Below are 9,993 nucleotides of genomic sequence, written 5' to 3'. Positions count from 1 at the left end.
GACGTCGACTTGCACCAGTAGCGGCTCCTGGAGATATCCGCCCTCCCGAAGGCCTTGGCGCGCTGGCCAATGAGAGAGCCCCTCGGCGGTGGACGAGGACTGGAAATTTGGTACCTCGCCAGCCCCTCGAGGAGACGGGGGGTGTGTCGCTCGGGCAATTGGGTGGTAGTTGTGACAACTAGGAAAGCAAGAACGGAATGCCAACACTTTGCCTGGGCAAAGGGATTGAAAGGTATATGGTTTCATTGTTATTCTTTGAAAAACTCGCAGTGCGACGTTCTTCGTGACTGAACAGGCATCTCGTGATCCCTTGAGAATGTTGATTCATTCAGTCAACAGGTATTTCTGTACTTACGGAGGACCTTTTGTATTCCAGGCACTGTGCTAGGCGTTCGAGATACAATCTTGACATAAACAGACTTGATAGCTGCCTCATAAAGCTTCTGTCTAATGAGGAGGAAGAGGAAGAAAACAGGTAAATAAGCAAATAAATATGTACACACACACACACACACACACACACACACACACACATACAGAAAAGTGCACATATCCCAAGTGTATACACATCTCAATGAATTTTCACAATCTGAACATGCCTGTGTATCCACCACCCAGATCAAGAAACAAAACATATTAACACCCAGGGATCCCATTATACTGCCGTTCAGTCATTGCCTATCCTGACTTTCAACAACAGAGATTACTTTGGCCTGTCTTTAGACTTGATATATATAGAATCATAAAGTATGCATTCTTTTGTGTTTGGCTTCCTTATTCAACCTTGTATGTGTGAGAGCCTTCCATATTGTTGCATATAGTTGTAGATTATTCATTTTATTTCATTCTTTGAATATACCACAGTTTTAAATTGGACGTCCTTCTGATGGCATTAGGGTAGTTTTCAGTTTGGTGCATTACAGATAGTGCTGCTATGAACATTGTAGTACATGTCTTTTGACAATGGCCTTTTCTTTTGGTGGAACATTTTGGTGGCCGAGTTTTAAATACAATTAAGTTATTTTTAATCTGTTCAATAATGTAGTACCATGTATTGCGATATCTCAAACATTTGGACCAGATAATGAAGGGTTTTGCGCTCACAAATGTGAAAACTTTGGGCAACAAGGAACTGTTGACATGAGAAATTTTAAGTTTGGAAACATTTTGATTATGTTTGGCATTTTGACCTTCTTTTTAAGCAGTTGCAAAAGTGCATGTCCAGGATTTGAGAACATTATGACTTTGCTACATCCTTTTACTATAATAAGACTGTAGTCCACAGTCATATGATAAAGCCAGGTCAGATAGGTTGTCCTGAAGAATATGCATATGTTTGGTGCTAATACAGTCCTTGGACATATATTTGAAAACCATACCGTTCTACATCCTACCACGTTGATGAGGAATAAAACCAGCAGTTTACTTCTTTTGAATTATATACTGCTCTTTGAATCTCTGAAGCATGGCTAAATGTAGTACAAATGTACACATACTCAGCATAAGGGATCACTGCATAATGCCCAAAAGAATCATGTGAATGCAACACTCTATACCTTCATTAAGTTGAGCTCATTTTTCCCCACACTTTATAGTTTAAAGAATTGAACTATTTGATAATAGTGACTATCAAAAAATTATACCTAAGACAGGTCATAAGGCTGTAGGTGGGTAGATGGCAGGGGGCCTTATAAAATACAAAGTGAGGACATAAGCTATTTGAGATTTAGGCTAATGAGCCACTAGAATGGAATGTTACGAGATAAATTGAGGCACATTAAATATTTTCAGAGTTTGAGCAAAAATTGATTGACAGTGGTCAGCACCAAACCAGAGTGGTTAGGAGTGCAGCTGGAGGCAAGATTTTACACAGAAGATGTGAAAACCAAGCAAGAAAATTATTTGATTGGCTACAGCTTAAACAATTACCTTGTTTGGGAAAGTTTATTTGGCTTTGTGGTTGGTTGTCCTTAGGTTTCCATTTCTTAACGTAGGGCACTACAGGCTCAAGTTTAGGTTTGCTTAAGAGAGCTTCTAAGGCATTAAACCATCTAAGTCTAATGGCCTTCTTGTTTAACTGATTTAACACTACGTGTTTTCCTAACGAGTTACTAATGCTCCTGGGAGCCAAATACTGTGTAATAATGAACTGATGATTTTATTAACATTCGCTAATGAATAATCAATTTTTTTCTTGTTAAAACATTAGAGATGGAAATTTTTGTATACTCAGTGAAGTGTACCACAATATGCGACCCCCAAAATACACCTCTTTGGAGTATTTTGAACTAAAGGCAACCGAGAAGCAGGAGGTGCAGGAGGGTACTCCCCCTGCATAAAAATAGAGTATAAATTTCCCCTTTAGTAAAGGAAATTTACATTCACAAAGGAAATTTCCATCTCTAATAGCGGCTCCAGGAAGAGAACTACTCCCAGAGACAACTTTTATCACCTGAGAGAAAACCCTTATTTACTATACATTTCCTCCCTCACATCCCTGCCTCCCCTACTCAGAAGCCCCAAATCCCTTTCCCTTTGTTTAGCCTAATACAGTATATAAACCTCAATCATCTGGTCTCTGAGAGTCTCATTTCTTTGTAAAATTTCCATGCGTACTTATACAGTTAAAACTGTTTTTTTCTCTCTTTAATTTGTCTTTTGTCAATTTAATTTCCAGGGCCCCAGCCAGAGGACCTAGGAGGGTAGAGGGCAACATTTTTTCTTTTCCTGCATCAGATTCAGCAATTTTCCAGGTCAGAACCTGTATGCTACTTTTGACCTTATGCCTAAAACATGGGATATTAGGGTGTATTTTTCCAGTTTAGGCTGTTCTATCCAGAATTTCTAGTCCAGATGTCCGTTCTCTGTGTCACCAGAACAATTGCCAAAACGTTCACACAAAGAATTTTTAAATCTTGTCTTTGGACCCTATAAAATCTTGTAGCATGATTTTACTTTAGAATATAATTTTATATATATATATAAAATAATTATGACTTTCCCCCCACAAATATCCAGTACCACTGTTCTAGAGGTTTAAATTATTTTTCCTTTTCCACCTCTGACTTTCCTATTTGACTTTATTCATATATTTAATTTCATTATGCATCATTCTCATTTGGGCTGTTCTAGGGAAAACTGTATTTTATAAGTGTATATTGCAGGAAAGGTTATCAACAAAACTGTATCTTGTTACTTAAATTGCAGAAGCTCAAAATCAAGGAAATGAAATATGATAGTCATTAGCACCTTTTGCCAAATATTTCCTGCTCACCACTCCTAAGGCAGCTTCTGACCTCCTTGTGGATGATGCTGTGGGAAGGCAAATGCCTGTGACTCATTTAGGTCAATGAATTGTGAATGGAGGTGACAGCATTTCTAAGTTGGAACATTTAATGTTCCTCTGCAACACCCTTCAAAGCTTATTTCCCTCTGCCATTGCAACCAACAAAGTTCCAGATCATGGCTGCTCCTTCAGTCTGAGTTCCTGAATCCTACTGCCAACCCATCATGGCCAGATAGCATAAGGGAAAACAAAACAAAACAAACAAACAAAAAAAACACTGAGTTTGTTTGTTACTGCATCTTAAGCTAACTTAACCTTTCCTATTCCAACCAAAACAGGTAGTAGCTCAAACTTAAGATCATTTGGTTAAGATTTTCTTGGGGCAATTTTAGTCAAAAAGAAATTTTCATTCATTTTTTAATAACTTTTCATGAGATTCCTACTGGGTTTATAGCAATGAACTTCCAATATAAACATCTCTGTTCTCATGAAAATTGAGAGGGGGTAAAGGAGACAGTAGGCATATATCTAAGTATGATGAACGCTATAATTGGAAAAGTATGGCATTCTCTAATATTATCCTAGGAGTCTTGTGGCTCATCTTCCCCTTTCTGGCTGTCTCTCTTTTAAGTTAAGAATTGTTCAGTTGCTGAATATTATGCAAGGCTACCTAGAAAGAGTGAGAAAGAAAAAACAAGTTTCTAACTCTTGAGAAGTTTCTTGGAATCATAGAAAACCTAGCTTGCTTGAGTCTGGAGCCTGAATTTCAACATTGCTTTTGACCAATGTGCAGCCTCGTACAAGTAGCTAGCTTTGCTGTGCCCTTGTTTTATCAGATGTAAAATAGCACTAAATATAACCTGCCCTGGCTGATTCTCATTATTGCTGCAAGAATTAAATTAAACAGAGAATAAAATGTCCCATAAAAATAAACAGTGTCATTATTCTTTGAAGATTCTACTTGAAGTGCATTGGAGGAGCCTATAAATAGCCAGTTTAAAAAAAAAAAAAAGTTTGGTCCACCTATAAAGCAACATATAAACAAATTAAAATTAAAATTGTACCTTTCCAGCTGTACCCTTCCATACAGAATGATACAGACAAAATTACACCTTCAAGAATCTAAAACTCAGTGTGTATTGCCAAGTAGTATCTGCTGATGGACTGCTATTAGGATATAGCTGAAACAGGCCAAAAATTGCCTTGTAATCTTCATAAGAAATATTTAATACTTTCTTGGTCAGTAAAATGAAATGAATGTACGCATAACTAGTTTTATACAAGTAAATAAACAACAGAAGAATTCATGCAGCATTAAGAAAACTGCCATTGTCTTTGAAATCTGTAATTTCCTAAGTGTTTATACTTCTAACCTCTTGGAAATATCTAATTTTCTAAACTCATTCCTCTTTTCTGAGTCTTGTTTAGATTAGAGTTCAGAATCTCAAGGTAACATTGTAAGCAATGATGAAAGGCACATTTGTCAATGTTTGTCAGGCAACCCAAAGCCTCAGTTATTGGCATGGTACAAGGCACCTTATTTTGTACGAAGAGTGGGCGTAGGTGCTGAACTGCTTTTCTATTGGTCAGTTTCCCTTCCAATGGCAGAAGAGGAAGTATATTTTTCCCTAGCTAATTAGCACACTCTGGGAAAGTACCCAAGTATGTTTCTTTCTCTGGCAGTGTTAAATATAGACTTGGAAACCAGCCTTAGCATTTACCATTTATAAATTAGTTTGGCTTTGGGTGATCTAGATTTTATATACAAAAATACTCCAGAAAAAGTTTTGAAAATTCAAAGAAACCAATAGCACATAATGATTATGCTATGAGACGTTAGCAAGAGAGAGATTGGTTTCCTTGAAAATACTTTCATGTAAGAATATAAGAAAATAAGAATCGATGTTCATATTCCCAGACTGAAACCAGGAAAGATATCCCCAGGCCAAAAGGACAACAGAAATGGTGTTCCCTCCCCCAACCCTACCTTAACCTAGACCATAGGGAAGGAACAGGAAGCTGAGACCTGGGAAGAGGGAAGAGTTACAGCAAAGGAAAAAAAGGAAGGAGATAAAGAGAGGGACATCAGCCTGCCTACACAAGGGACGTCAGATGGCTTGAAATATGACCCAATGAAAACAGTATGGAAACAGGTGCTTAGTATTCTTTGAACTGTATGTAACTGCATAATGCAAGGTTATGTAATATCTGCTACATCCTCTGGTTTCTCCCTCCTCCTAACTCCTCCTACACCCACTGTTTTTCATCTTACAGCACTGTTTCACAAGCTTCAGTAGCTCCCCATTACCAATAGGGTAAAAAAAAAAAATCCTAAGCTTCTCAGGCTGGTATTCACATTTTTTCACGGGTTTCTCCTGCCCTTCACCGACCTTCTGACCCACTGCTTCCCTAAACAAACATTCATTCCACCCAAATTCATCATTTCCTACGACTGTCGCCAGGCTTCTTGCCCCCTTGCCCCCTTGCTCTGTTCAAGACAAACCTTAATTTTCTCCTCTCAGTTTTCTTAAATCCTCAGAATCACGAGGATTAAGTGAAACTTTGCCACATGATTATTGATTGCTTGTGGTCTTATAGAAGAACTGGAATAGAGTATCACTTTGTGCTGCAAACAAAAGTAGTAATTGCTAACTGTTTTAGGATTCTCCAGAGAAATAAGAATAGTATATGTGTATGTATGTTGTGTGGAGAGAAAGAGAGAGACAGAGGGAGAAAAAGAAACTGAGACTTAAGCAGTTGGCTCATGTGATGTGGTGGCTGCCAAGTCCAAATCTGAAGGTAGAGAACAGACCATGCATACACTTGGAGAAAAAGTATTCCAGGCAAAGGAAAGGGCAGGCACAAAGGCCCTGCAGCAGAGTGGCAGACTGGAGACCCAGGGAAGAGATAATGCTGTAGCTCAAGTCCCCAGGCAGTCTGGAGGCAGAATCCCTTCTTCTTTAAGGCCTTTAATGCCTGGATGAGGCTCACCCACATTATGGGAGTAATCTGCTTTACTCAACCTACTGATTTAAATGTTAATCCAATCTGAAAATACCTTCACAGAGACATCTAGATTTATGTTTGATCAAACATCTGGGTACCATGGCCTAATCAAACTGACACATAAAATTAACCATCACACTAACCCATACAAATTCTTATTCTGTCCAAGCACGGTACTGAATTCTTTACATGTATCAGCTCATTTAATCTTAACAACCCTATCAGATAGGGTTATTATTATCTTCCCGATTCTAAAGATGAGGCACAGATAGACTAAGTGATTTGCCTGAGGTTGTGTGGCTTGTAAATACTGGCTTGCTGGGACTTGAATCTTTGCAGCCTGGCTTCAGAATTTATGTTCTGAACTCCTATGCTATTTACTTCTCAAGAAAAAGAAAAGTGAAACTGAACTCGTTGATACCTTATGTGTTCTTCCCCCTGCCCCCATAAACAGCTTTGCCTGCCATTGACATCTGTTAGGAGTCACCTTTTACAGGAACCTTACACATGTCCACACAGTAGCCCTTTGATGTAGCTAGTGTTATCCCTGTTTTACAGATGAGGAAAATTTGAGGCACAGAGAGTTTAATGATTTGCTCTAGCCACACAGTAATGCGTGGAATAGCAGGAATTTGAACCCAGGACCCTCAGTCTCCAAAGCATATCCCCTTACCACACTGTCTCTCTGTACATAGTTCATCAATGTTAAAGATATTCCTACTCATCTCTATTTTGAAGACTTTAAATGACTTTAACCGGAGTTGGCTTTGCGAATTACTTTAAGAAAAATTGGCTTTCTGTTTTGATGTATTCCACAAGTGAAATAAACTGTACATATGAGCGTAAGTTTCTGACTACTTCATGCACCAGGAAAGAGCATAGATTGTAGCTAAAGTAAATGGAAAGAAGGAAAAAGAGCATTTCCTGTTTTACCAGGTAGGGAGTAGATAGTATCATCTACTGGGGACCTGCTGAGTTTAGAGACAGTGAAAAGGGTGAACACATCACGCTGAAGCCCTGAGAAAATGAGCAGATAGAGTAGAATATAAATTGAAACTGAAGGGTGAAGTTGCCTAAGACTAGTCTGCTTGCAAGAGCTGCATTTGAAAGAAAAACATACAACAGAAATCGCCCATTTTGCTGTGTTGGCTCGCCACACTGGAATTAGGGGAATGTACTTTCAGTCTGTTTTTAAGTGACTGATACAGAAAGTGTTATTCCAGAAGGAGATTTCCACTGGGGCCCCACGAGAAGGGAGAGCGTCCTGTTTACTGTCGATAAGGATCATAATGGAGTCATGTTTGCCACCAGGGACCTTTCACCTTTGTCTTCTTAATTCCCTGACTGCATTTACAGCTTGGGAGAGGTAAGGCCTGTCCAGAAGTCAATATGATCAAAGAATTTTAGAGCTGGGAGGCATCTTTGAACTCGTTTCCTCCTCTTCCTCTCCCCTTCATTTTCCTGAAAATTAAATGCAGATTCTGAGAGGTGACTCTAGACAACCTAGTAAATGTTAGGAATTTTTATGATTCCCTGTCATTGCCTAGAACACCCTCCCTGGTTCTGAGCTTGCTCGTCTCTGACCCTGTCTCTTGCTCACAAAAATGTCTCTCTTCTTTCTCCTCTCCTCTATTAAAACTCTTATTTGTTCAGTAAATGATTGTTCACTCATTCAAATCATATTTATTTCATGCATCCTTCGAGGTACCAGAAACTATTCTAGGAGCTGGGGATACAACGGTGAACTAAACAGACAGAATTTCTGTCCTTGTGGAACATACACTCTAGAGAAAGGAACAGAAGTCAAAACAGATAAAGATACTCTTTGATATCTAGGGCAATGAATGGCCTGTAGAAAAATGATGAATAATGGGATAGAGAGAAGGCAATATATGCTATTTGGGGCGGGGGTGGGGAGCCAGGGAAAGCCTGGCACTTGGGGCCAGGAACCATAATGAAGCGAGGAAACAGACCTGCATATATTTGGAGGAAAAATGTTCCAGGTAGAGAACAGGGCAAGCACAAAGGCCCTGCAGCAGACTGACAAGGAAGGCAGCAGGACTGGAACATAATTTGGGTGAAATGAAGCAGAAATGAGGTCAAAGAGAAGCCAGAGTCTGTAAGACATTATAGACCAAGATAAGAGAAAAGGAAAGGACAGATAAGAAAAGGAATTTGGACTTTAAGACTGGGGTAGAGAGAGTGAGTGAGGGTGGTGGACTGATTGTGATCAAAAAGGATCACTCATGTTGCTGTGCAGAGAATGAACCCTAGGGAGGCAAGAGAAGCAACTTGGACACTAGGTGGAAAGTTGTTAAAATCCTCCAGGTGGAGGTGGAAGAGGATAAAGAGTTTCATCTTGGGGATGTTAAGTTGGTGGTGCCTAGTAAACGTGTCATGAAGCTTTCGTGTAGGCACTTAGATATATTTATCTGTTGTTCCAGGGAGGAGTCAAGGTGAGAGGCACAGATTCAGCAGTCATTAGTGTGTGGATAGAATTTAAAGCCATAAGGATGAGATCATCTAGGGAGTGAGATGGGTGGAGAAGAGAGGAGGCTAGAGGTCAGAGCCCTCATATTTTGCAGAATTTAGAAGTTGGAAAAAAGAAGAGTTTCAGGCGAAGGAGACTAAGAAGGATTAGCAATGAGGTAGGAGGAAAACCTAAAATAAAAAGGGAGAGAAAGGCAATAAAAAGATTTCCAGAAGGAGAGTATAAGTAGTAGTTAGAGATTAAGTAAGATGAGGCCTAAGAATTGATGATTAGACTTGGCCACGTAGAGGTCATTGAAGGCCCAGACAAGAGCAGTGTCAGTGCGAATGGGGGCACATAACCTGACTGGCATGAGTTCAAGAGAGACTGAGGAGTAAGGAAGTAAACAATCTGAAAGCACTTGAGGGGTTTTGTTTTAAGGTGGGACATAGGAATGAGGAAGTAATAAAGGAGCATCTTTTTTTAATGGGAAATACTATAGAATGTATGCATGCTGATGAGGATAATTTATGAAGGGAATGAAAAACTGACTTGCAAAAAAAGGAAAGAAGGGAAGAAGAAAAGGACCAAATCAGTATGTAGTATGGGGGAGGAATTGGAGGACTCAGGTGAGACAGCAGGATGGTTGGACAGCTCTGAGGACGCACTCGAGCTTAGGTTTATGAACTTGGTGTGAGACCAGTTAGCCTGCATTGTCTTTCTCCAGCCATAGTCAGCTCCTAGGGTGCGCATGCAGATCACATGAAGAGTTAGACTTGACCAGGTTAAGATTTCGTTACAAGGGTCATAATAAAGCAGGAGAGGGGCAAGAGAGGTGAGAAACTATAGCAATGGACCCTGGAATCCAAATGCGATAAACAGAGAAGAGACAGCCTGAGTGGTGCCATGGAAATTAAAAAGCTGTCAGGGTCAATGGATTGGGGATACTGGCCATTGTACGAAATCCAAGACAGTGTCTTCTTTCCCAAAACACTCTAAAATGTGAATGACTGATGAACAGCATATAAAGGTAACCCTCCATGCATTTAATGAGAACATAGCTGCTGCTTAACACAAATAAGTTGGAGAATTCTAATGGGAGAATTTCTACTGGGAGAATTCCAGAGGTCTTTGACAGAGTAATGGGGGAATATTGACCAAAGAGTCTCAATAATATTGTTTAAGGACTTTTCCACTTGACTTACATGTAAGGCTGACAGTGCTTCATGGG

The 9,993-nt window shown here is 39.6% G+C and overlaps 1 protein-coding gene across 4 annotated transcripts in view; it reads left to right on the top strand.

The window, feature by feature from the left end:
- The first annotated feature begins 25 nt into the window (after nucleotides 1-25).
- HERC6 (HECT and RLD domain containing E3 ubiquitin protein ligase family member 6) overlaps nucleotides 26-9,993 on the top strand; it is a 103,640-nt gene continuing 93,672 nt past the window's right edge. For 2 of the 4 annotated variants that reach the window (XM_032498209.1, XM_032498212.1), the window contains exons 1-3: nucleotides 29-232; nucleotides 377-475; nucleotides 2,678-2,753. The gene's annotated coding sequence lies outside the window, so the exon portion shown is untranslated. Of the gene's footprint in view, nucleotides 233-376; nucleotides 476-2,677; nucleotides 2,754-7,515; nucleotides 7,659-9,993 lie in introns of all 4 variants that reach the window. The other 2 variants (XM_032498216.1, XM_032498214.1) reach the window with 2 other exon arrangements.

The sequence above is a fragment of the Camelus ferus genome, chromosome 2 (genome assembly GCF_009834535.1).
Source record: "Camelus ferus isolate YT-003-E chromosome 2, BCGSAC_Cfer_1.0, whole genome shotgun sequence".
Classification (NCBI taxonomy): Eukaryota; Metazoa; Chordata; class Mammalia; order Artiodactyla; family Camelidae; genus Camelus; species Camelus ferus.
This window is presented reverse-complemented; position numbering and strand designations above follow the sequence as displayed.